Here is a 27,459-nt window from a genome sequence, read left to right on the forward strand (position 1 = left end):
AGCACCACTTGGTGGACCACCGGCCGCAGGGATGAATTCCCACTCGCACGCATTCGCCTCCATACACCAGACTAATACATAAGGCACATCTCCGCCATCAGAATGCAACGACCTAGGACAAAATTCGGTCTAGGTGGACACATAACGAGTCTCTTGCACTCACATACTCTCCTGACCACCGTCAGCATCCATACACATGCTTGACCAACATGGGTAGCTTACTGGGACACGTTCAGCCAATCTAACACCCTCTCTGGCCTAGTGCGCACACGCATAATATTCCTTCCGAGAATTTTCATATATTGGACTCTGGTCCGCCAAGAGCGTTCACCCCTACAAGCGCGTTGAGGCCACACCAATGGGATAAAGGCACTATATAAATGACAACTACTACTACTTAAAGCGAATTTACATAATCTGCTTCGAGTGTGGGGAGTTATCTGATATAAAAGACAAGGGAGGCCTTTAGGTGGGTTAGGACGACCACTAGGGTTTCTTGTTCATTGCTATATTGGGGATTCACAAATCTGTCTTCAGTAGTGTAGATATGACCTAATTCTCCCTTATGAACTGCTGTTTACGCTAAATGTCCTTATTTTTTAAAGAAAAATATATAACAAAAGCAGTAGACGGCAATATATTTAAAAACAATGATCCATTCATACATCTCCCAAACAAAATAATCAATCCCTGCTTCTTTTCATATTAATGAGCACATCTGCACTGCTAATAACAATGAATATATTGCTCATTTGAGCAGATCAGGCAATATGAGTCAGTTTTAAATTCAATGTCCATATAGACTACAGATGTATAGTGAAACCAGGGGTAAAAATGTCAAGTTGCAAGCTAATAGCCACACATAAAAGTGACTCGCCACCTCAATTCTATGGTTCCATGTGTTAATATCCCTGCAAAAGTATTGCCATACTAAAATATCGCCATATTTTTGCAGCGATATTAAGGCATGGAACCTGCGGGGGACACCCCCGCAACCCCTGCATTATTTTTAAAGGAGCGGGGGAGACCCCCGCTCCCTAAACCCCAAAAATTATCCCGCCCAAAAATATTGCCTATGGCCTTCCGGACAACCATATATACTGCAATATTTTTGGGTGGGGTTAATATGTAGTGATACCAATTCTATACATACACAAAGCACACCATTTCTTATAAGCCAAGAGTCAATTGACCCCGTTCAAACATTATGCTTAATATGTTTCTGTTCCTTAGGACAAGTTTGGAACTTTCTTCAGGAGCTGAAATTATTAAACATATCCATCGGGGAATGATTCCCGATAGTTTGGGGGGAAGGGGATGACAAAATACAAGAGCGGGGCAGGGAGGGGCTTTTTCTTGACATACTGAAGGAGCCTATAAGCGAGTAAGCTGTTTGGCGAGGCTAATAGCGGATGCAGAAGCGGGTCTTTAGATAAACAGTTGACATACATACATCAGGCAAACTGCATTTTGGTATCAGGAGCATGTCCAACAATATCAATCCATTTAACCAGCTCTTCCACCAACAAGTTAACCTTAAATTACTTGTACGAGAACTCCAGTTGGTTCCTAGCTAGGATTGGGCTACATATTACCAAGATACAAAAGTATGTCACAAAACACCACAGGCAAAGGTGGGATGCTCTAGTCTACAAAAGAATCAACTATATAGGAGGACTGCCAGTGATTTGAGAGCAATAGGAAACCGGCAAATGTGGATTATGCTCTAAAGTTTTATTCCCACTTGTCTTGATAAGCTCTCTGGTTGATCCATTAAAGATTACACACAGCCCTACAGATAAGGGATGTAACGGCCACTTTTACTCCCTAAAAATAGGCAAATACTCCCAAAAAATAAAATTAGGTCCATGGATAGGTTTGAACCAGTAGTACCTGTAGTGCCACAGGAAGAAACTATTATTGCCTGATCTAATGAGAAAGATGTGACCTCCCCCACCCCCAGTACGATAGTCACTTGTTTTGTTCCTCTTCCTCCTTTCTGCTCCCCTACCTCTTGCCATTCTTCAGCTCTATCAGAAATGTTGCCAGGCCCAGTACGGTAGTCGCCTGTCTGTTCCCATTTCCTTCCCAATCACCCCCGCCCCTCCTTTATCTGTGTCTTAGCTCTTGCACTATCTGAAAAATCGCCAGGCCGAGTACAATAGTTAATTTCACATTCTTATTGTTCATGGCCTTGTAGGAATGTCATTGTATTTTCCCTTGTTCCCTCCCTTGCTGTGAAGCGCTTTGAAACACATTGTGTATAAGCGCTATATAAATAAACTATCATCATATCATGTAGGTTTTAACATGCCTGAAGCCTTTTCCCCTGCTTTCATTCACACAGGTCCCTGTATATGTTTGGACCAGTAGTACATGTAGTGCCACAGGAAGAAACTATTATTGCCTGATCTAATGAGATAAAGATGTAGGTTTTAACATGCCCGAATAACTGTGCAAAATATATTACAAAACATATTTACCATCTTATTAAATGCTCCCATATGGGAATTGGGCTTACCTTTTTATTCCCAAAAAATAAATTTTACGCCCAACTTATTTTTAAAAAAATTATTATAATAACAATGGAGAGTAAAATACTCCCATTTCAAAATCTTATCTGTAGTACTAATTATGATATTTTATTTATAGTCCCCTATACACAAGTGTTTCAAGGCACAACGAGGCCGGGGAGGGGAACAAGACACTGATCTTACTAGGCCAAGTGACATTGAGATCGAGCAAGTGCAGGGGAGAGGAAAGGGGAGGAGGAGAAGGTGCAGGACATAGGATCAAAACATTGCATAAAAAAAAAAAATCAAAACAAGAAGTGCAGGGGGCAGTGCAGGGATTTAAGTGCAGACAGTGTTAGATAGTGCAGGTAGGGGGACTGTAGCCCTACACATCCAACCCAATTACTGCAGGCACCCACTCCCCCAGTATCTACCTTTTCCAATTATCTATTCCTAGATGACTTCCACTGCTCTTATCCTCTCACATCTTTGCCTTCTTTCTTTTCTCCTCATCAACAATCTGTTTACTCCTGGAAAAAACCAATACACCAACATCTGGACAAGACTCAGCCCTGTTAGACCTCTATAGAGGCAACGAGAGCAGTATACAATTGTATTGGTATAACCAACTCACTCTCAAATTACCCAATTTGTGAGAAAGCCATCCAGTCACATTTCTTCCCTTGGAATTTTGCGATGTGTATTCCTACATTTAAAATATATAAAAAAGATATACAACTACAAGTCCTACAACAGGCTCTGGTTCTCTCTGGGCTTGACTATTGCAATAGCCTCCTCCTGAATCTACCTTCGCCCACTGTGACCCCCTCCAGCTAATCCAGAATAGGGCAGCAAGACTTCTCCTTGGCCTCAAACTCAGAGACTGCATCTCCCCTGCCCTACAAAGTCTTCACTGGCTCCCGGTCACAGCATGGATGAAATTCAAATCCCTCTGCATAATCCACAAGGCTGTATGCGGACGAGTACCACTTTATCTGCAACTCTTTCTAAGAATTCCCCCTCTAGACCCATGTGCTCCTCTGGCACCAACTACTTGTGTGTGATGCGGTTCGCTAAACAGAAGGAAGGTGGTCGATCAGTTTCCTCAGCTGGCTCCTCCCTCTTCATCTTGAGCAGGACCTTCATAAATTCCAGAAGAGCTTCAAGACCCTCCTCTTCATCATTTCCTTCCCTCCCCTGCTAATCACACAGTAGCTTGTGTGCAGGGCCCTGATGCATCCTCTGGGCCCTGACCTCCCACATTGCATCATCCAAACTGCTGTCTATCCTCTGCACTTGCCTCAGCTCACCCTCCACCACCGGAGGCTTGCACTTACCTTTCTCATAGCACTTCACCTGCTGCTCTCCCTGAGCACCACAGCACTTACCCCATACCCTTTCCCTGCTGCACAAGGCATAGTAGGTTTGTCTTTCCCTCCCCATTGTCCCTTATATTGTTTTTGTATTTAAAAAGTCTATTGACTATCATCCCTGTCCCTTCCATGTTACCCTGTGGGCGCTTTGAAACAGTATTTGCTTCCTGTATAAGCGCCTAACAATAAATAAAATAACCAAAAAAAACAGGTGGCTTTCTCACACATATAACCGGCAAACTTGAGAACTCAGAGTGACAAGTCCACACTTGTCGCTCAGACAAGCAGAGAGTCCACCGAAGGGCTGTTTTGAAGATGTGTTATGGCTCATTTGAACATGCCCTCTGGGGATCAAGCAGAGAGTCCTCCTCCTAACCGACGGACGATAGTAAAGGTTTGTGGGGGGGCTAATTTGCACATGTTTGGGGATCTATCAGCCTGCGGCACTGCTTAAAATATAATGGAGACATAAAGGAATGCAGCAGGGGAGGAAATAGCTGCAGATTATCACAGGACAGAGAACATGCCCACTGAAAAGCTATTAATCACCTTTTATCAGAAATGTAGTGGAAACAATAGTAAAAAGACGACCATGAAAAGGACGCTGCTGGATACTGCAAAGCCCGAAGGAGGTGACGGATAGCGTGCTGCTTGTGAGCCCTCTGAAGCTCGAGCCAAATTTCTAGTGAAACATATGGAAGGCCCTGGGCCTGTCTGGGGCCCTCCTATGCCTAACTTTCTCAAAGTTAAAGTTACATTAAGAGAAAGAACTACAGAAACCCCGCCCCCTGCCCGCAGCAGGTGGGCTCAGACGTGGCCTCTTTCGACCCCTCCCACCTTCACCGGCGGAGCCCCTGCCTCTCTCGGTGCTCCGCCGTAGGCCTCAAGCGATCCCCGACGCCCAGTAGGAAGCCTTACCGCAGCACGAGTCCTTTCCGCGGCTCCGCCTGCGCCTGGCTGCCCGGGACTCAGCTGCACGCTCTGGACCCGCCCCCTCAACGCCCCACTGCCGACGTCACAAACGAAACGCCACGCTCATTGGCCTGCTGATCCAGCAAAGCGTGTGACCGCAGTGCGCAGCCGCACGGCGTCGGGGTTGATGGGTGGGCCGCAGTGGCTGTCGAGATGCGTGCCGTTCCGAGACACGCTACAGTGTTTACCTGGCGAGGTCGCGCGTAGGCGGGGCTAGGTTAACTGTCACCTGCGCGGCGGCCATCTTAGAATGGTGGTATACACGTTTCCCTCAATGAAAGGCAGTCATAATCTTAAAACAGACTGCTCAAGTTTCCAGTGGCCCTTCCTGCGAAGGCCACACAGACCTAGCTTTGCTTGGAATTCTGGGACGTGTAGTTTAAGTTGCAAGTGGGAAAGAAAATACTAAAAATCCCAGACTCCTAATGGAAAAATAAAGACAAGACTGGCTAGCTGGTGTGCTTCACATAACACTCAACTCTGCATTTACTTTGACTTGTTTATTTTATTTTGTCACTTATATAGCGCACCAAAGCCAAAGGCACCTGGGTGCTTTACTTAAGATTGTTGGTTACTTGTGTTACCGTAGCTCTCAACCTTTCATGGCCCCTGGGTGGGTGAAAACACCTGATTTTCAATTTTTTGTATTTTTATTGTAACATATAGTTTATACAAACTTTTATTACATTTCTACACATTTCACTCCAAGTCTATTGAGATGAATCGTTCAACATCATGATTCTTCAGCAATTTTCACCAACTCCCTTAAACCAGCAGCTCTCGGTTCTTTCGGCAATTCAGCGCATTTTATATAGTTATTAGAATCGTATACATGTAACATACATGCCAACATTCTGTGACCAAAAATCTGTAGGAATCTTAAAGTTTCAAAAATAGTCAGGCGAGGAGGTAATGATAGGAATAGGGCGCGTCAGCAGCCCATTGTCATTGAATGAGCCCGCCGCCGTGGGTGCTTTCAATGACAATGAGGCGCCTGCCACGCCTCCTGCCATCACGCCAGCTCGGGGGAGCCCTTGAAAGACTCGCCGGAGTTGACGTTGTGGGGGGCTAATGGCGCCTTTTGTGAAAGGCACTCGCGGCGGAGGGGCGCCCTTAGTCCACCGCCGTGGGCCCCTTTTACATCAAAGGCCTGCATGCTGCACCTTCTCCCGCTACGCCAGCTCGGGGAAGTCCTTGAAAGACTCCTCCGAGCTGGCGTGGTGGGGGGCTAATGGCGCCTTTGGCTAAAAGCACCCGCAGTGGAGGGGCGCTTTTAGCCCACCGCCGTGTGTCCCTTTGACATTAAAAGCCTGCATGCTGCTCCTTCTCCCGCTACGCCAACTCGGGGAAGTCCTTGAAAGACTCCCCCGAGTTGGCGTGGTGGGGGCTAATGGCGCCTTTTGCCAAAGGCACCCGCGGCGGAGGGGTGCTTTTAGCCCACCGCCGTGGGTGCCTTTGACATTAACAGCCTGCATGCTGCGCCTTCTCCCGCTACCCCAGCTCGGGGAAGTCCTTGAAAGACTCCCCCCGAGTTGGCGTGGTGGGGGTCTAATGGCACCTTTTGCCAAAGGCACCCGCGGCGGAGGAGCGCTTTTAGCCCACCGCCGTGGGTGCCTTTGACATTAACAGCCTGCATGCCACGCCTTCTCCCGCTGCGCCAGCTCGGGGAAGTCCTTGAAAGACTCCCCCGAGCTGGCGTGGTGGGGGGCTAATGGCGCCTTTTGCCTAAGGCACCCGCAGCGGAGGGGCGCTTTAGCCCACCGCCGTGGGTGCCTTTGACATTAAAAGCCTGCATGCCGCGCATTCTCCCGGTACGCCAGCTCGGGGGAGCCCTTGAAAGACTCCCCCGAGCTTACGTGGGCATAAAAAAAAAAGTTGTAAACATTTTTTTTGTTTTGTTTTTGTTTTTTTACAAAAAAAATCGGTATTTGGTGTCAAAAAATCGGTAGGCGGTAGGACTGCTTAAAAAGCGGTATCCTACCGCCTAAATCGGTAGGGTTGGCAAGTATGTATGTAATCAACTACTGCACATGTTAAGTTGGTGTTATTGCCTGACAACATCATGAACCACACACATATTTCCAGTTACGGGGGTGAATTTGCTTAGGAAGAGAGACCTTGGTGCTTTTAGTTCAGTACATCCAATGATCAAATGTTTGGAGGATTCAATGTCCATATTACAAAATCTGCACAAATTGTTTTGAGTTTCCTTGTCTCGTTTTAGGAACATTTCTTTTGTTTTGTACAGATTAAGTGGTAACCTTAAAAACTGATTGCGATGATATCGTGAGGGGAATATTTTTAAGTATTTTGGTATTTGATTAATTCCATTTATAGCAGGTCTGTTATAGAGTGATGAAGCAAGGGAGTTAAATTTTTCTCCATTTTGGATCCAATGCCACCTCTTTAACTTTTTCTTTGCAATTTGCGGGTGGGTCACAACTGTTTCCATCTTGATATCTGCGTGACTAATAACAGTTATAATTTTGTCTGCCCAGCTCTTAATGAGACCGGTATAAGGGGACACTTTGGTTGGGGCCAGAATGCGGTACGGAGGAGACGGTTGACTTAGATGCATTTTCCTCAATGCTGCTACAGATCTCCAAAGGACAGTTCTGTAGAAAGAGTCTAGACATAGTTCATATCGAATTGCTGTTGCTGAGATGTTCGAAGGAAGTTTAAGTACTTTTAGCCAAAAAATACCCTCTAGGAGCAGCCAAATATCTTTATTTAAATTCCAACCAGCTTCGCTCCCAAAGGTTATAGTTGGCACTCCATCTTGTAAGTAGAACGTCAAAATCGGGATTAAGGTGAATTTTCCGTATTCAGCATGTAATTTTGCTCCTTGTAGGGACATCATTCGCATACGACAAATTAGGTCTTGCGACTAGTCCCATTCACAAATGGATTCATTAAATAGGACTCCTAAGTAACGTATAGATGATGTTGTTTCGATACGTTTGCCGGCAACTGTCCATTTGAAGTTTTTATCTCTTTGTCCTCTCTGGGGGCCGAATGTCATGATTTTTGTCTTGGTTACGTTTACTTCAAGATCATTTTTTTGAAGGTATTGTTGCAGTGAGTTTAGTAATCTTTGCATCCCGATCTGCATTGTATCCATCAGCACCAGGTAGTCCGCATAGATGGCCCAACTAATCTGCTGTCCATTTATTTTCGGAGGAAGGGACTTCGTGTCCTGCAAGGGTACTGGTAAGTCGGCGATAAACAGTGTAGGCCCACTCCACTCCTTGCACGCCAAAGATACAAAAGAATATAACACACCACAGCGGGGAATGAGACCAGGAGGACAGGCTGCAAGAGTTAGTCGTTTATATAAAATTTGGCATCCAGAGAACTCTGCTGCCCGAGAGCGCTCTGGCAAACATTACAAAGGTAGCAGCTTAAGTAAGAATATCGCGTCATACATGACATCATTGCATAGGGGACTACATAGATACAGGATTGGATAAAGCAGTTGGATACATATGTAATACATGATGTTGCTCCCGCTGGATTGGTTGTTCAGTTGGCGGGAGGGCTCATACCACGAGGTCCAGCTGCCTGTGTCCTGGTGGGGTGAGGGTCAGGTCACGATGAAGCAGGGCAGGCCCTAGCTAATCTAACATAACATATTGCTTCAAGCATGCACTAAATAACAGTTACTGAGGCTCCTTTGAGCAAATCATTATCCTCTATAAATTCTAAGTTTACAACAACATCATTATTCACTGGGGCCTTAGGGGGTTTATCACAACTCGGGAGGGCTCGATCCAGGTGGGATCATTGATCCTGGGGTGGGTCTAGGCGCATCAAAGAGACTAGGGGGCATGCTGACATTTGTTAGTTCTGAGGTGCAATATACTGTGACAGAGGTTGACTTTTATTAGTCGTGGCACACTGGGGTGGGCATCGCACTGGGGTTACATATCTGGCAGATCAAAAGAATACCTATCGGGGCCATGGGGTTGTATTGGCAGTAATTTTCCACTACCGGGGTGAGGGGGGCATGGGCAGGTTTTGTGGAGATGGATGTGTTTGCAAGGCATGGTTCGAGCCGGTTCACGCACAGGACAGTGATCTCAGAGGAAGGGTGAGGCGTTAATTTTATATTGTTGCAATTACCTCCGGCTCATGCGTGAGAATGGAGCTGCAGGGCTTTCAGAGACGGGGAGAAAAGGTGGGGGCCTTTGAGAGCGCTGTGCGTGGCGCTGCAGAGGGGAGAGAAGCCTTCTCGTAGTATCGCAGTGAGGCCTAATCCAAAAATGGAGTCAGAGGTGTCCAAGACGGATGACAAGTGTCTCTCCAACAGCCCCACCTGCGTCGTCATCAGCACGGGGCTGGTTATGTACACAGGGGCAAAAATAGGAAGCGTCCTCCACTGTTGGTCGAGCAAGTGATGCATCTTAAACTGAATGGGTGAGGGGGGACCGAATGGCCCTGCCACTCCCACACATTCCCCCCTTTCGTTACATCTAAAGTAACAAATTACTTTTTGTTTTTACTCTCATTGCGATAATACTCTGCTTCAGCTATCGCTTCGCCCCATGCAGGTGTGCCTTTTATGGGCATCCACACTCTACATACACTTCCCAAACTTTTCCCATTCCTGGCGTACTCATCGGGTGTAGAGGTCATGTAGATTCCTCCATTCCCATCCAGGTCCACCCACACTTCCCTATACCACTGCAGCTCTGTTGGCTCTTTGATTGTGGTATGATATAAGTTGTCTACTCTGTCCCCATGTTGACGGTAGACAGCAGTCATGCGGAATTTTGGGGGGTTTGGTTCTCCAGTTTGCATTTTTGCATCTATCATTGTTACTACCGTTGCCTGTCTGCCCATTGTTACCATCATCATTGCTGAACTAGGCATAGACTTTGCGCAACATTGGATCCCTAGTTGGCACACACAGAAAAATAGTAAAATAAAAACGATGACTGGAACAAAAACTTTCATCATGATACAGAACCAATATGGTATCCAATTGAACACTCGCTTCCTTTGATACCATTTCTGGCCCACTACCTCTGTTACTAATTCAGCACACCCTAGGATACATCCTCTGTTAATCCTAGTTGCACTGTAACCTATGTAATATATGTAATTAGTAAGACTGTTAATATGCTGTTACTGTAAATTTTGTAATGTAATCTCTCTGTCTGTATTTATTCTTGCAACCTTGTACTAATTGCGCCCTGATGCCCCCGGGCCTGATGGATTGCGCGTTACAAATAAATAAATACAAATACAAATGCAAACATGTTGTCAAACCAGTTGCTTGGCTCTACTCCTCCTTCTTCCCGCATGCATTCCCCCAAACTGTGCACTGCTGAGATGAGGTGGGTGAGGGTCCCATTGTCTGCGTCCTCGGAAGGTACGAATGTACAGCACGCACTCCCTATTTTTTGGCAAACACCGCCGTCCATCGCTGTGAGGAGGTCTAGGACGTACCGGTTCTGCACTGTCATTAGCCGCAAGGCACGCAATTCCACCTTGATGACATTGAACCCCTCTTCAGTGTCGTTGGCCAGCTAGGATCTGTAACCACTTGGTGTTGGTGCGTGCCTGGAGCCCTGGTGTTAGGAGGGACGCAAAGAATGTTTCTGCTGCTTTGAAGAGCTTGTATTTTGAAGGAATTTCAGCTAGGAGTTTGGAAGATTCCGTGGAAATGTAATTTGACCTTTTTCTGTTGGACAGTCTCTCTTTTAGGTCATTCACAGATTTGATATCGTATGCGTACGATTCTGTCGGTGTTGGTTGGGGCGATGCCGGTGTGCTAGCCGATTGCCCTGCTGCCGATGTGCCAGCCGATTTCCCTTTTCTTTGGCTGTTGCTTTCTGGAATCACCATTAGTGCGGTGTGCAAAGTGGCCAGGGCGCAAGTACCTCCCCATGATGCTGGTAAATGCAGGTACGCTTGTTTGCCACACACCCAATACATGTCCATAAGTGCAGCTGTACCTTTCTTCATGTCGGGGATGATGATGGTTTTGTTGCATTGTTTGTTGGTGCCCATTTGCACCTTCCCCTCTCCATGGAAGAATAGTTCATGTGAAATTTGCTTTTGCGTTTTGATTGGTTTTTCGAGAGCGGTAACCCATGTCAGTTTTCCAATGTGCTGGGACCAGATGGAAGCACACGTGTCTTTGACCCATTGGAAGTTTTCTTCAGTTAGCCCTCTTAGTTCTTCAGCTTTGCACTCTATTTTCTCGTCATGACACTTATTGTCTGTGAATCTGGTCCCCTTTATGACAAAAAATGGTTCTTTGATGCAAATCACTCCCTGGCGCTTACTTGTATGCGTTTTTTCATTCTCCAGCATTTCTATTGTAACTGTGTGTGCCTGGAAGGTACTCCGAATTCTACATAATACTAGATGAATCAAACATTGGGCGTCTTGCAAGGGTACTTCCTGGGGTACTAGTATTTTAGGAGTTCCTGATGCGTGCGGTATGAGGGAACAGACGTAGCAGCTCTCATTAGTAGCTTGTTTTACAGTTGCGCTTATGTCTGAATACCATTTGTTGGACTGGTCTGGGTGGCGGGGGTCTTCTATTTCATCTAATCCCAACCCATGGTAAATGTCATATCTCTTCCCTCCCGCCGCCTTTTTTCCGTCTCGTCCTCCCCCCTTTGTGATTCTGGGACATGTTCACTTTGCGATAGTGTATGGGAAATACACCTGCCCATGCCATGTTAGTATGTTTGTTAGCAGCTTCCCAGGCCTGTGCGTCTGGCGTTTCTGGTTTACTAGTAGCAGCAATATTAAAGTGCATTGCAGTGCTTTGCAAGGTAGGTTCTATGGTTGTCTGTGCATTAGTATACATTAAATCATGTTCACTTTCCCAAAGATAGTCCCCATCATATTGGTTGGTCTCATTTACAGTACTTGGAAGTGGAAAAAGAGGCATTGGTTCAGTTCGATTCTTGTGCAACATGGTGAGATTTACATTATTAGAGGGACTGTGTTTCCACATTGCTTTGACCCTGGCCCATATCAGTGCTGATCCTTCATGTATTAGGTTTACCCCACTCCCCCCTTCTTTTATGCCCTCTACAATAAAAGAAATCATCTAATACCACACCCTAAAAAATAACATTATGGAAAATAATATGATACTGTACTTCACCCCACACTCATAATTGTACAACTTATTATTTCTATTTACTGCCCTATCTCTAACTAAGATTGTGTCGTCATCCGTGAGCGCAGTCCTTTCTGCCATTGTGTTACCTGAAGGGGCAATATGAAGTTGTTAAGTAACATGCATATATACATCATAATTTGTACACATATTCTTTTTTTCCCTACTCTATTCTTCTATGACTCCTTTTTCTAATCTATGATGTGCACATCTTACTATTTTCTAGTACCTTATCAACCTTGGCAATCATTTTCTTATCATTTCACACACTACATTTATTTTTATATTTTACTCCTGTACCATATTATCATCAAGACGTTTGTTCATATTTCGCAAATATTCTGTCACACAATAGGCGTATGGTCACTTTAGTGGTGCTAATGTTGAGAAGAGGGAGGGCGAGATAGACATCTACTAGATATATAACTATAGATAAGAGATAGCTAAAGAACTCTAGATAGAGCTATATGTCAAAGTATTTGCAGGCAGCTAGCGAGAACCAGACAGTGAGAGAGAGCAGTAAAGACAGATACAGTAGGAAGTCATATATGGCGAGACAGATAAGGAGGAAAACACAGTGATATGTTAGTTGATATATACATATTTCCAATTGATCTGTTGGTCAGTTCATCATTTTCTCAGACTCATAGTGTTGTGCTATGTACTTTCCATCACCCGCTCGCAACTTCGTTGCTCGTACCATGTTCATTTTCAGGGATTGTACTATCGTGTGCCTTTCTCACATCTGACAAATGCACCCAATATTTCAATCCCTTAACTTTAACAGCTGTGGGTGTGCAATAAATCACTTCATATGGGCCATGAAACCTTGGAGAATTCCATCTCCGCACAAATCTCCGAACGTAAACATTTTCCCCAGGCATTAGTTGACCCTTTGGGCTATCATTCGCTGGCATGGCAGTATCAGTTGCGGCATTATCTGTGAATGGTGGTGCTATTTGTCTTGCTATGCTACGTACTGCACGAGTTAAGTTGGTGAGATATTCCTTAAACTCATCCCCGAGCACTGTGGCAGCTCTGTGAGCATCTGAAGCTCCTCTTATGGGGGAAAGTGGCATATGAATGTGTCTGCCCATCACTATTTTGTGCAGGCTTAAGTGGTGGTCCTTGCTTGGTTGTGTTCTGAGCTGGAACAGTGCTAGGGGCAGGCAGTAAACACAGTTTTTCTTCAAGGTGTTGCACAGTTTTGATAATTTGCTTTTCAGTAGGCCGTTTATCTTTTCCACCATCCTGTTGGCCATCGAATGATAAATCGAACACAGTTTGTGCTTAACCCCAGCAGTGTAGTCACTTCTTTGAAGAGGTCATTCACAAAGTGTGTGCCGTTATCTGACCGTATCACATCACAAATGCCCCACCTTGAAAAGACCTCCCACACTAAAAATTTCGCAGCACATTTGGCATCGGGGTGAGCGCATGGTCCAGCCTCAACCCACCTTGAAAATGGGCACACAATCACAATTAAAACCTCACTCCATTGCATCTTTCTCCCATATCTGCAGAATCAATATGCAGTTCTCTGAAAGGGCCTATTAGTCAAATGGCAAATAAACTACTTTGCCATGAATGCCTTTCAGTAATTCAGAAGAAGGCAACTTGGCTGTTTTTGGTTGAAGGAGTATTATCGCTTGAAATGGGTGTACTGTTTGGATTATAATGCTTTCGTACAAATTAAGCTGTTGGAGTGGTTTTGGAAGTGGGAATATTTCTAAGTTATTAGTGATAGTCTGTGAAGGCCTTTGGTTATTATCACGCTTTGCACTGCAGAATGTGCAAAGTATTGAGGGGTTAGTAATTTTGTATTTGTTTTCTGCTATAAGATTGAAAGCAATTGGAACCATTGGGATTCCTCATTGTCTTCTATTTGGTACGCTATATCTACAGTTTTGCTGCTCTTTGTATAATAAGTTCTGCGACAACACACACATACTTGGTTTGGTACTTCAGCAGATGTGCTTTTAAATTTAGCTATTTCTTTTTTGTATGTGTGTATTAGAAGGTTGGTATCTGTGAGGTTGTCGCTGCTCTTTTCTGAAGTTACTGGTTTTTGTAATTGCACTTCACTACCAAAATATTTGCTTTGGATGTGGTCTATTTGTTCCAGGAGTTCTTTGGCTGTGCCATGTAGGAGAATGTGATTTAAATGATCTAGTTCTAAAGCAGGACTATTTGCATAGTACAGTCTGTGAATGGGATTGCGTATAGTGGAATGGTGTGTTACTAACATTTTGATGTGGTGGAAGTTGCTTTTGCAAGCCGTCTCGGAAATGCAGGCCAATGAATGTCCTTGCAGTCCTGTGACAGGAGTCCATGGTTTGCAACATTTCCATCATTTATTCTTTTGCTTTCACATAGTGATTGACGAATTGCTGTAAATATTTAAAGGATTGTTTTCGTACGTTACACATTGAGGTGCAGGGCTATTTGTAGACGGGACGGATTGGTTCGGCAGAATGGAGAGTTGCTTGTAAGTTGGTTGGGGGTATTCTTTCAATGAGCGTTTGTTCTGCCATAATGGTATTGTCTACCATTTCATACCCTTGGCCACTTGTATGTATGGCAATTGGGGTTCTCTGCTCTTGTTTGTATGCTTCTTCATTGAAATATAGCTCTGTGCTGGTTGTGTGAATCCACTCACCTGCACAGAAGTTTGCAAAGGTATCTTTGTTCATATTGCGCATGTTGCGAAGTACTTTTTGTAGTTTATTAATTAATTTTGTTAGCGGTTTCATTCTGTTTAAAATTAATTTAAACAATTTCATTTTGAGGAGCATTGTACTGTCTGTGAGAGCTTTAAGGATCAGTTTTCTGCAAAATGTTTTAAGTGTTGAGCGTGATTTCTCTGTTGTTTTCATAAGGTTCTGAAGGACTCTATGGTGAAACATTTTCTGTAAAATTAATTTTTTGGAATGCTTAGCTGTGGCTACGTTAACATTGGTAGATGCAATGCTAGTACTACTGATAGTTGTATTCTTCTTAACACATTTCTTTTCGGTTTTACATTTTGGAAGACGGGCCATACTTTTTTTCCTGCTAGCTGGTTCAGTTTTGCTCAGTGACTGTATTCGCTGTTTTGTTTGAACATTTCGTACAAACTCTGCTAGAGGTGGATGAGTATTTTCCATGCTTTTAGTTTTATCTGCTCTATTTTTGCGTTGTTTTCTATGGAGTTGCTTTTTGGTGGGCATTCTTTTTTGTCTGTGGGAGAAAAAGGGAAAGTGTGGGTTTCAATGTTGTGCAATGTATTTGCCTGCACTGTGTATGAGAGTATGAATATCAGGGTAGGCGTACGTAGAGGGGTGTGTGATTGTGTGATGGGCTACTACTTCTGGTTGCTAAGGTTGTACTGGTATCTGTGTGTGTTGGTGTGTGAAAGGTTTGCTTTAGTGTGTATGACAGGGTACTGTGCATGAATAAGTAAGGACATTACAATGTTTTCACAAAACTAGTGGGTGTTACGAGACTGGTGTTCACATGAGAATATACAGAGTGGACCTGCTGAGGTGCAATAAGTAAGAGTGAAGCAAATGTTGTTGGGTTGCATAGACTTTGGTAGGCTACAATACAGCAACACCCCAATGTCTGAGTAACAGGGAGAATGTTACTACAGTACTGCACTTACTTTGTTGGATGTGAGGAGTAGGTTTCTTCTGGGTTTTATCTTCCAGTAGAGACGTTTCTGTGTTTCATGAGGTTGTTCTTCACTACAATTGCGAAAGAAGGAAGTTAGTGGGTATGTGTGTTAATGGCACAATAATTACAGTAGCAGAACATATTACACATTGTAGGAGTATTTGTTGGGAGGGAGAGTTTGTACTGTTGTATGTGATTACGAATACGGTTGTAACAGTGCTGTTGGTCTAGATAAGTTGGTACTACATTCCTAACACTTGTTTGGCAGCAAGCTTCTCAGTGTCACTAGGATATTACAGGCCATGTTGGCCTGGAAAGTCAGGTGTTGGCAAATGATAGTACGGGGCTGACTTTTTCAAGTGGTGAGTTTCTGTTGCACTACTTGCATTGGAAATGGAATAGTGCAAGTCCTAGTAGGGTGAGAAAAAGGTTGAAGCCCAGAAAGATGTACAGATTAGAAAGAAGAATGTGTGTATAAGGAATTTTATTGCCTTTCCTACACATATATGCTTGTTACATGAGTGCCATTGCAGTATGTTGCAGACATCCTTTCTTGTTGCTTTCATTTATTTATCACAATTTACAGATAGCAATGTTGCCACTGCACACATGCATTTGTTTGCTTTCCTTCAAATGGTGCTAAAATGAGTAGTTGTAAGCGCAGTGCATTTTGTTAATTGTGCAATCTATGTGCTTGCCATGCTTTGGTAACATACATGCAGTTTTTGTTTTCTGTGTGCATTCTGGGCATTTTACAGCAGGTGTTTTAGTGGGAGAAATGGTTGTAAAAGAAACAGAAGGAAAGAAGAAAATAACAGTTTGCACATTAGAATGGGTGCCATGGGCAAGCATGCATGTCGTCGTAATGTATTGGCGTTTCACATAGGATCTGGCACTTGCAGTTGCTGTGCAAATGTTCCCAATGTGCTTTTCGTTTTCTTTTTACAAAACAATCACAGGCAGTGCTGCTAAAAGTGAAATAGGTGGTTTGCAACTGTTATGCAAGTGGGCTTTAAAGGAAAACATTCAAAGTGCCACTTGATGGTAGGAGATGGCACAAATTACAGTATGCTTATTGAGTAGGTTATGCAGGGTAAGTGGCAGGCACCCTGTTGAAATGCATTTGTAAAAGAGTTGCAAATGTACTCTACAAAATATATGCATACCTGTTGTTTGTGCTTATGGAAGCAAATGTGGATGAATCTGGAAGCAGATATCTTGGAGAGTTTTACAGTACTTTTTGCTGGAGGTGTTTTGAAATTACAGGAGACCTGTACTCAGAGTGTTGAACGGTACATCTATAGTGCTGAACTGTGATGACAGAGTTAGATGTAGAGTTCTTGGATGTGATTGGTGGATGGTTGTGTGACTGCTTAACAGTAGCCATTGAGGGAGTGCTGCAAAGAGTGAAGTGGAAAGGGAAGAAGGGCAGCCCCTGTGTTATGGGGTACGCGGACATTGCGGTAGTCCGTGGACAGGGCGTGCCACAGCCAGGGTTTCTCAGCATGCCTGGCATGGAAATGGGACTGTGGGGATTAGTCAATCAGGTGTTGAGGTTGTGCTTCATAGGGAGAGAGGGTAATACTTTTTTCCATTGCTGGGTGCAGTGAAGATGGCAGAGGTGCAGAGAGTTGGGGTGTTAGTGGTTGGTGATTTATTTGTAAATGTTTTGGAGAGGTATGCCAAGTCAAGAGGTGTTGCTGCCAATTTTGGCTTTGAAGAAGTGGAGGTTTTGTGGTGCAGTGTACCTGGCCGCAATTTGCAGGCTGTGCTTGCAGTTTGTAAAGATATGGCCACTTTCAACACTCCTGATATAGTAGTGCTGCATTGTGGTGCACTGCATTTGGGATACATCAGTGCTCCCATTTTGCTGAGTGCACTTAAGGAGTTGGTGAAGGCACTGATGCTGCTTTTTCCCAGTGCAAAGATGGTTTTCTCATACATACCACCTAGAGCAGTATGGAAAAACCCCAATGTCCTCTGTTGCCAGCAAGATGCCAGAAGGTGTCTTGTAAACAGAGGCATGTCTGCATTTTTGTGTAGAGCTGGGATGTTCTCTTTTGACAATGAGAACATTCATTCTCTTACCTTTTTCACTGCAGATGGCATTTCTTTGTCCACCATTGGAAATTACATTTTGTTCTACAATCTCAGGGATGCTTTGAAGAGGTTCATGTAAGATTGTAAGGAGGAGAAGAAGAGAAACACCCCCCCCACCCAAAAATACAAAACAAAAGGTGTTTGTTTACAAGCACCTTTCAAAACAATTTAATTCTCTTTTCAGAGCCACCACTAAAGAGGAAATCTCCTACCCTGGTTTAAATTTCTTTCACCACCCCCTTGAATTGGACGATACGTCCGCAGACACCACGGTAGTCTGCGGATCGCACGTGCCAAATCCAGGGCTTTTGAGGATGGTAGGCATGGAAATTGGACTGTGGAGGCCAGGGGATTGGTCAATACAGTTTACTGGGTGTGGTGTGCAAGGGGAGACTGTGGCAGGAGGTCTGTTTGCTGAGAGGAGTCCATATGGCTATGGCTATGGCTGTGCCTTTCAGGAGGCAGTGTGTGTGGATTTTGGGGGACTTGTGGGTACATTGGTTGCAGGTGTATGCACAACACTGTGGATGGCAGCACTTCTTGGATTTTATCATGTTGATGTGCAGTGGTATGGAGTGCACGGCATGAAGTGGGTGGAATTGCTTCCTCTTTGTGCCGCTTTGGTGATGTGCCATCATCCAGCCATTATTATTGTTCATTGTGGAGGGAACAGTTTAGGCCATGTTACCGGAAATCTCACTGCAGTTTGCGATGAAGGAGGCACTTGGGAAAGTCATGGACAAACTCCTGCATCGATTTTTCTCACATTGCCCAGAGACAAATGTGGCTGTGCTCTTCTTCATTAGGTCCGCAAATAGAAAAAAGCGAAGCACAATGTCAACCAGGCTGTTTGCACACTTTTGTGAGATGTTGGCGTGTCCTACTTCCACAATGAAAACATTACATTTCGTAGCGCCAACATTTTTCTCAGAGATGGAGTCCATCTTACTGATGCTGGCAATCAGCTTTTTTTGCGATATATCCAAAATGCATTGCAGCCCTTTTTGCAACTATAGCAAGCATTTTTGCAGTAGGTGTTGGCCACTTCAAACCTTCTAAAAACAAACAAACAACATAAAAAGGCTCTTTTCAGAGCCACCACTTTCTCCCGGAAAAGAGTGGAATGTTTTTGATGGTGCCACCACCTGCATTTTTTAAATGTCCACGGACTACTGCGCTGTCTGCGGACTTCACGGACTGCGCAGGGGCCTGCACCATTTTTTTGGCACTTCTATTTTTGAACTGTGAAAGGTGGCTCCAAAAAGAGCCATTTATCTTGGGAATTTTGTTGTTTTATATTTCTTTTGGTGTTTTTTAACACGACACACATGGAAGGGAAGGGAAGGGAAGGAAAGGGAAGAGAGGGTAGGGAAAGGGTGCCAACCACAAAGATATGGGGTAGGTGGAGAGAGGAAGATGTTGGGTGGGCCACACTTAGGTAGGGGGCACTTTTTTTCAGGCTCCCGGACCATAGCCTCAAAAGCACTTCGAAATTGCTCCCCCGCTGCAGAGTACCGTGTCGCAGTACATACACAATACAGTGACCCTTGAAAGGTAAGAGTCTGGTGCGGAGTGTATAGCCTGCGAAGCTGGTTCAGAGATCTGCTGTCCCACAGGAGTGTCCCTTGTGGTGACAGGAGCAGCTGCAAAGGATGCTGCAGAGGAACTCAACCTGCTACCCTGTTTGAAGGGAACGACCCTCCGAACTGCTGCCTTGTAGTTTGACCTCAGCTGTCATCGCATGGAGGTGGTCCCATAGCTGTACAGCCCAGGCTTGACGTGACTGAGTACCATGAGGCACTCATTGCAGCGATCCTTGGCCACACACGCCTTGGCTACCCCCCCAAAGGTGGTAAACAGCCTTCACTCCCAAGACTCAAGTTGGCAGCTGGTAGTGCAGATTTCCACTACCTCATCCTCCTCTTCATCTTGATCTTCCTCTACATCACCACACCTTTTCCCCTCCCCAGGCCATTGGAAATGTGGCGGTTGTTGCAGGGTGGTTCTGAGGCAGAGACAGCAGCAGAAGTAGATGTGGATGCCATTATCCAAGTAAAAGTAGTCTGGAACAGGAACACAGCAATCTGTAAAACAGCAGGAACACAGCAATCTGCCAAACAGCCAAACAGTAACCTGCAGCGGTGCTCAGTAGTCCTGGTTACCAGAAAGAGAATGAGGAGTAGCACTGGGGTGTGGCCTTTCATAGGGGTGTAGGGACGCGCACCGCGACCAGTCGCGCACTTCGCAGACTCTTCGAACCCCAAGCTGGACTCAAAAAGTTGCAGAAAGTATCTAGATCGCCAGGGGCAAGGTGTAGGACCTCTACAAGGGTGAAATTTCACCGTAAAATACCTTGGATTGCAAAAAAATGCACTTTTTAGGTATCTGGGGGCCTGGACAGTGCCGTGAATAAGCACCGATGCTCAGTGTGGGTGCAGTCACATGGTGATGTCGCGAAAGTTCACGGATGGGACGGCTGTTCATAGGACACCTATGCGTGGGATGCGGTGGGTGCATACGCCCAGGTGTCTGCAAATCAGGGCCGGGATCTCCAAACTAATTAAAAGTGCGACACGTGCAGCAGACAAATCCGGACAGGCGCGCTGTTCGGAGGGCACAGGGGATCGAATGTGCATGCGCACAGGTGTCCGCAGAACAGGGCCGGGATCCCCGAACTAATTAAAAGTATGCCACAACTTTATGGACCTTGCAGACAGGCGCGGTGTTCAGAGGGCACAGGGGTTCAAATGCGCATGCACCCAGGTGTCTGTAGGACAGGGACGTATCCCCAAACAAATGAAAATTGTGACACTACTTTACAGACATTGCGGACAGGCGCAGTGTTCGGAGGGCACAGGGGTTCTAATGCGCATGCGCCCAGGTGTCCGTAGAACAGGGGCAGGATCCCCGAACTAATTAAAATTGCGATACAACTTTACTGACTTTGCAGATAGGCGCGGTGTTCGGAGGGCACAGGGGGTTAGATGCACGTGTGCCCAGGTGTCCGCCGGACAGGGGTTGGGTCCCCAAACTAATTAAAAATACACCATTACTTTGCGGACATGCACGATGTCCGCACGACACGTCCTTAATTGCGAACATCCCTGACAGTTGCAATGTCCGTAGGACACCTCCATTTTGATTACGGACAGGCTGGACAGTCACACGCCCCACAGACTCCTAGCGGGGCTTTCTTTTTAAAAACACACACACAGCAACAGTAAACACACACAAATGTATTAAGAGAGATCAAACACGTCTAATTAGGAAAGGGAAGGGGTAGCGGATTGGGTAACATACACAGGAGAATTGGGGTTTTGCAGAGGCTGGTAAATAGGGGAGGAAGGGCTGGAGATCTCATCATGGCGTCTTTGCCTACAGGGAATTTGTGGGGATGGTTGGCTGGGACAGGGGGAAGAGGGCACAGGTACAGGATGGGCAGTGGTACTTTCTATTTCCCATTATATGCCTTTGTACAAATAGTTTCAAGTCAGCAGAACTGTTGCTCAATTGGTCAATTTTTGCCACCAGGCTCATCAGTTAATTTCCCACACTGTCAGTTTGGGTCTGTATTTGCCCATCCACTGGCAGAGCAGATGGTGTTTCTGGGTCATTCCCTTCATTTGCAGTATGTACTGTTGAAAAGAAAACATGATTCAGTTACATCTGAAGCATAGTGCATTAATTGTCCTACTCTTCACTGGCACTGTGTACCATTAGAGTTGCTATCGTCACTCATTTCATCCTGAGGGAGATTTCCTCAAGCCAGTCCAGGGTGCTTGCCATTTCTCTGTAAAAAAATAATGCTTTTTACTAGTCAAGTACACAGAACAAACTTCAGAGTTACAAGAAGAAATATAGTGTACTTAATACTTTTTTGTATGGTTGTCTTCTTAGTACTTTGCAGTTGCTTGTGAGAGTTGCTTGCCAGTGTGTATGGAAAGCAGCACTGAAGTAATATTGTTGAATGCACAGGTTATATTTCTGTTTGGTGCATTCCATTATGTTGGACAACCTATGTAATTGCATTGCTGCTTATATAAGTAGAGAGTTTGAAGACTTACTTCACTTTTCGTTGTAGTATACATATGTGTTGCCCTTTCAAAATGTTATGTTTGTCACCTGCATGCTAAAACAATGTAAGGTAACCCCTGTGCTTTTGGGCAGTGAGGATGCTGCCCGAGGTCCGCGGACAGCCGCATAGTCCATGGACTCTGTGTCTACCACATTGGGCCAGGGGGGGTCAGTATGTTGTATGGTACATGTACACAAATTAAGGGTATCCTGGTAAAAAACCAGTGAAATTCAGTGAAAAAACATTGTTAAAGGGACGTTATGGTTAAGTTGCGCTAATAAAAACCTATGAATTTCAGTGAATAAATGTTGTTAAAAGGAAGTTATGGTTAAATTGCACTAATAAAAACCTATCAAAACCAGTGGGAAAAGTGTGTTAAAGGGAAATTATGGTTACAAGAAAAATCGAAAACCCTCAGAAATTTGCCAGTTATGGTAAGCTAAGCAACCATAACTCACACCACCACTGTGCACTGATAAGACTATCACCCAGGACATCAAAGATGACATCACAAATGTCATTGATAACACCCCCGATGACATCACATGTGCATTTAATTTTGATGCAAAGTACCCACAAGGGGTTGGGATTAAAATGTTGGCAAAAAAATGTCAGGGGTGATCGGGAGACGTATCATGAACTTAGTACTTTATTGCACAATGTACTGCTCTAAACATTTCATTGCAGTGTTTTTCATAGCACAGGAACCTACTCATGCAAAAACATAGGCTGTGGCTGCAGCATGAACCTAGAGGTGCAATATTTATAATCTTGCAACGTTCGATAGTACAATACTGAATGCTTCCTTAACAGACTTTTGCATACTGTGAAACATGTAATAACCAGCTAATAATGAATCACTTACTACACACTTGTACTACTACAAACAAAACATACAAAGACCACAATGCATACAAATCAGAGGCTTATATAGGGAAAGTAAAGAAAGCAAAAGAGAAGCATTATAATCAGAAACTGTTCCTAACCTAAATGCTTATCTTCCTGCACAAAAATGATTGCTGTGTTTCAGGCCTGCTTAGTCCCCTATGTATATGCATCATATGATGCGAGTGAACTCGAAGGAAAGTACTGTAAGAACATAAAGGGTAACGTCTACAAATATAGTACATTTTCAATATGCCTGGTCAGATAACCTCGCCTCCTTACATTAAAGGTGCCCAAATTAATGAAATATCTATGGTTTGTATTCTGTTTATTTATATAGCGCGCCAGACCCAAGGGCATCTGGTTGCCCATGCGCTAGATATTGCAGACCTGATCACACAGCTAATCAACTGGACATTCTAGCAATTACAGAGACTTGGCTACATGCTGCGGCAGGCCCCACCCTCTCACTTGCCATTCCAGACAGTTTTATTATCTTGAGGCTGGACAGAGATACTGACAGGGGTGGTGGCATTGCCTCCATTGCCAGAACTCATCTAGAACTAAGAATCTCTACTCATTCGCCTTTCCCGGCAGGTGAACTGCTGACAGTTAAACTGCCACTTTCAGCCTCACGGACCATAACCATGCATCTGTTATATAGACCACCTGGCCCGATCGCTTCCTTGGAAGAAGATATCTTAACATTACTTCCAACGCCTTGGCACTGGCCAACACCATTGCAGAATTAGGCTTTACCTAGAGGATTAACACACCAACACATTCAAAAGGGAGAACTTTAGACTGGTTGGCTGACCTTAACTGTGAGACTACTATACTGTCCAATGAACGTTATGCATGGACAGATCATCATCTTCTAATATTCAATATCAAGGATAGCCCACAACTCACACGGACTAACGTTGTGGCACCTCCCGTTCTCACCACAAATAAGCAGAACATCACAGACCATAACTTACTGCCGTTTATCCAACTCATCACAAATTTTAGGGCTGCCAGCACAGACTCAGCAGTTCTAGTTGATTTACACAACTCCACAATTAATCAAGCCTTAGACAATATTGCACCTTTAAAAATGTACAAAAGTAAACCTAGATCCCACATCAACCCTTGGTTCTCCCCCTTGCTCAAAGCCCTACGAGCAGAGAAAAGGAAAGCTGAAGCCCTCTGTAAAAATAACCCTTCACCTCTAAACAAGGATAATCTCTCTGAAATCTCAGCACAATACAGATCTGAGATTCTCCAAATCAAACTTGATATTTACAATGAAAGGATCAACAAAGCAAGCTCAAGCGCAAGAGAGCTCTTTGCCACCTTGAGAGAACTTGAGCCCTCTACCCCACCAACTGATACCTGCATGAAGGTCAAGACCTGGGGCTCAAATATTCAAACTGCTCTGTCTTCAAGATTGCCCTTCTTCAAGATAAAATTGAAGCCATAAAACTAAAGATCCTGAACTCCTCTGTTCAACAAGGAATTCTGCCAGACCATACCAAACCAGTAAATCGATTCAAATCGCCCCGGTTTCAATCGGGGAGGTGGAGAACATTATAACTTCCCTCAAACCTTCCAGATGTCAGAAAGACACTTGCCCAACCTCCATTATCAAATAAGCGGCTAGGACCTGGCCCCTTTTATGGCGACCCTAATTAACGCTTCATTCGACTCCTGCTCAGTACCTTCCAACCTTAAGGACGCCTGGGTCCTCCCACTTTTAAGGAAACCTACATTGGACCCAAATATCCCAACCAACTACAGACCTATAACCACCGTCCCATTTCTGCTAAAGATCATTGATGAAGCTGTGTATCTCCAAATCCAGACCTACCTAGAAATTCACAATCTACTCGGGCTGCGCCAATCTGGTTTTAGGCCCAAACATGGCACGGAAACTGCCCTAGTGGATCTAAAAAAACAAATAGATGACTTAAAAGATAAAGGAAAACTGGCTCTCCTCCTTCTACTAGACCTATCTGCCGCGTTTGATTTAGTGGCCCATAAAGTGCTATGCAAGCAGCTGTCTACAGAAGCACACTTCTCTCTGGAGGAGACAGCCTGGATCCAATCCTTTCTTGACAGTCGCTCGATAAGAGTCTTCTCTCCTTCTGCATCAGCAGAGCCAACACCAATAACTTGTGGAGTTCCACAAGGCTCATGTGTATCGCTCACGATGTACAATATTGTCACAAGGCCTTCATTTGATGATCTAGACAATCTGGGTGTCACCTTCACAAACTACGCAGATGACACCCAGATCCTGATACCTATGTCTGGCGATTATGACTCTGACTCGGCCCTGCGGAACAAACTCTATCTCATCATTCAGACAAGGATGGCCTTGCACGGTCTCTATCTGAATGATGAAAAGACCGAGCTCCTGCTCATTGGAGATACAGCTAAACTCAACAAACTAAGTAACCAGTTCCAATTCAACATCGATGGCATAGACATTATTGTCGCCAAAGATGTGAAAAAGGTTGGTGTTAGGGAGAATTCTCAAAATGTGCTAATTTCCCTTACCTTTTGAGACCCCCAGCAACTTTGCTGGATTTCTAGGATTTTATTTTTTTACCTGGGAAGAGTGTGAGCCTTTTTTCCCACTCTTCCATGTATTTTGTGTGTGTTTTACTTTTGTGTTCTTTGGTTATGGAGTTTTAAAGCAACTCCATAGGCATCATCTTTTTCTGTGTGTCACACAGCACCTTCAGTGCAGTGGCACAGGGGTGTCTTTCTGACTTCCCAACGTTTAAATACCTTCTCTGGGACTGTCATGAGATGTCATGAGATCCAAAGTGCCATATTTGATATTAGGGCCGTAGATGGCTGCATTAGCAGCTAAACCCAATAGCTTATTCAAAGTATGTGCTAAATGCTGAAAGTAATGTGCTGGCACCTACATTACGCATTAGTGAGCTACAAGGAATGTGCAGGCCTAGGAGGGGTAGAAGGTTTCATTATGCCTTGTGTATAGACAGGCAGGGCCGAGGCCCCAGTTTGGTAGCTAATAGAGACCTGTATTTGAGTGTTTGGAGCATTATGGCACCTATATAGTGCTTAGATAGCCAATCCTTGAAGCGCTATAGACACTAAGCTAGCAGAGTGCAGGCCTGGGTAAAGCTTGCTCACTATGGGTTAATGGATTTCAGTTTCTCCTAGAATATTCTTTCTTTGCAACGGTAGCTCTGCATGGCTATGTAAACAAATCCTCTTTCCCTGAGAAGGTCTGGTACTGCTGCGTACTCACTGATAAGACATTTCTGAGCTTACGCAGATGGGCTCTAAGTAGGGAGGGGCCGAGAAGGGAGCACAGTGGAAATTCACTGAGCTGGGTTTTTTCCATAAGTAAACTTGTTTCTTGTGCGAGGATAGTGCGTCACGGTGACTGACAGCACGAGATTACAAAAATGCATGCCCACATGACTCAGGGGGGAGATTCAACCACAGACCAAGTGTGTGCCCGGAACAGGCTCTTTGCGGCACCTTGCAGCACTTTTATCTGAGCGGGGCTGGCAGCAGTTATCTTAAGATGACCAGGGTCTCCAGCGCTGATTAATGATACCATCTCAAGGGGCGTAAGATTGTGTTTCTCTAAGTTTTGTGGCTTCTCTAAGTTTTGTGATTACTCTAACTATTATTATTGTTTTCCCAAGTTCCATTGCTAAATTTACTGTTATGTTATATTATGCTATATGTCTAATAAATGCTAAATTTATACTGAAGGTGTCATTTCTCTAGCATGAGTTAATTGCTCAGCACGAGCGAACATGTAATTTGGGTGGCAGTGGGTAATGTATGTTAATAAGGGCTGGTCCCTGTGAAGAGATACCCCTTTTCAAGACAGGGACTGATTACCGTCTCCCGGAGCATGTAAAGTTAACTTGGCTTTACTAGTCTTTTTAAATTTACTGACCCAGCACACACTATCTTCCTATAGAGTGCTGGAGGGGTTGCCTAGCTTCCCCTGAGTCGAAACACTCATGTAACAGTAAAATGTTACCTTTTCCTACTTTAAATGACTTGTGGCAGTGGTTTAGATCAACTACCATGATTTTTCCCGACCGTTAACAACAGTAGCTAAAAATCGGGTCAGCCATGTTTTCCAATATGGCGCCCCAGACCTATCTGAAAAAACAGACTCCGGTCATCTTTTTTCGCCATTTCTTTTAGGAAAGGTCCTTCTTGTGTTTGTCTCAGTGCGCCAAACCAGGTTTGGTCCCTTTGTTCATAGGCCTTTGGCGGGCTTCAGTGCTTAGTCTCCTAGGAGACCTGAATGCACTCAGGCGTGATTGGCTGGCTGACTGTCCGGCAAGGACAGCCACCCTGCTATGTGAGTGACGGCCAGGCTGGAATGAATGGGGGAAAATTGTTTAAAAGCAGGTCTCTGGGACTTGGAAAGCAGAGTCGACCACTGGAACGAAAGAACCGAAGACGAGCTGAAGGAAGAGGACTGCTGCAACTCCCGGACGACTGGTGAAGCCCTGCTGCAGGTCCGAATTGCCTGAATCTCCAATCGACAGAGAAGCCCTTCAAGGTTTACTTCTTCCCTTGAGTTGGTGGGAACAACCAACTCGCAAGCCACCTGGACACTGTCCCCATTTGGTTGAATTTTCATCAGAGTGCTGTTGAAAACCGGATAGCCAAAGCGAAGGAAACCAGTTTGTGGTCTTTAAGGCACTCACACCTTAAAGCGATGTCTTGCTATGCTTTTGGCCTCATCCCTGG

General features: G+C 44.7%; 1 protein-coding gene across 1 annotated transcript in view; it reads right to left on the reverse strand.

Moving 5' to 3' along the window:
• The window catches only part of RRP36 (ribosomal RNA processing 36), a 193,392-nt gene extending 188,375 nt beyond the window's left edge, over positions 1-5,017 (reverse strand). The window contains exon 1 of the mRNA XM_069608904.1: positions 4,805-5,017. The gene's annotated coding sequence lies outside the window, so the exon portion shown is untranslated. The remainder of the gene's footprint in view (positions 1-4,804) is intronic.
• Between the last annotated feature and the right edge of the window lie 22,442 nt (positions 5,018-27,459).

Source organism: Ambystoma mexicanum, chromosome 4q (assembly GCF_040938575.1).
Source record: "Ambystoma mexicanum isolate Mex_15411 chromosome 4q, UKY_AmexF1_1, whole genome shotgun sequence".
In the NCBI taxonomy this organism is placed as follows: domain Eukaryota; kingdom Metazoa; phylum Chordata; class Amphibia; order Caudata; family Ambystomatidae; genus Ambystoma; species Ambystoma mexicanum.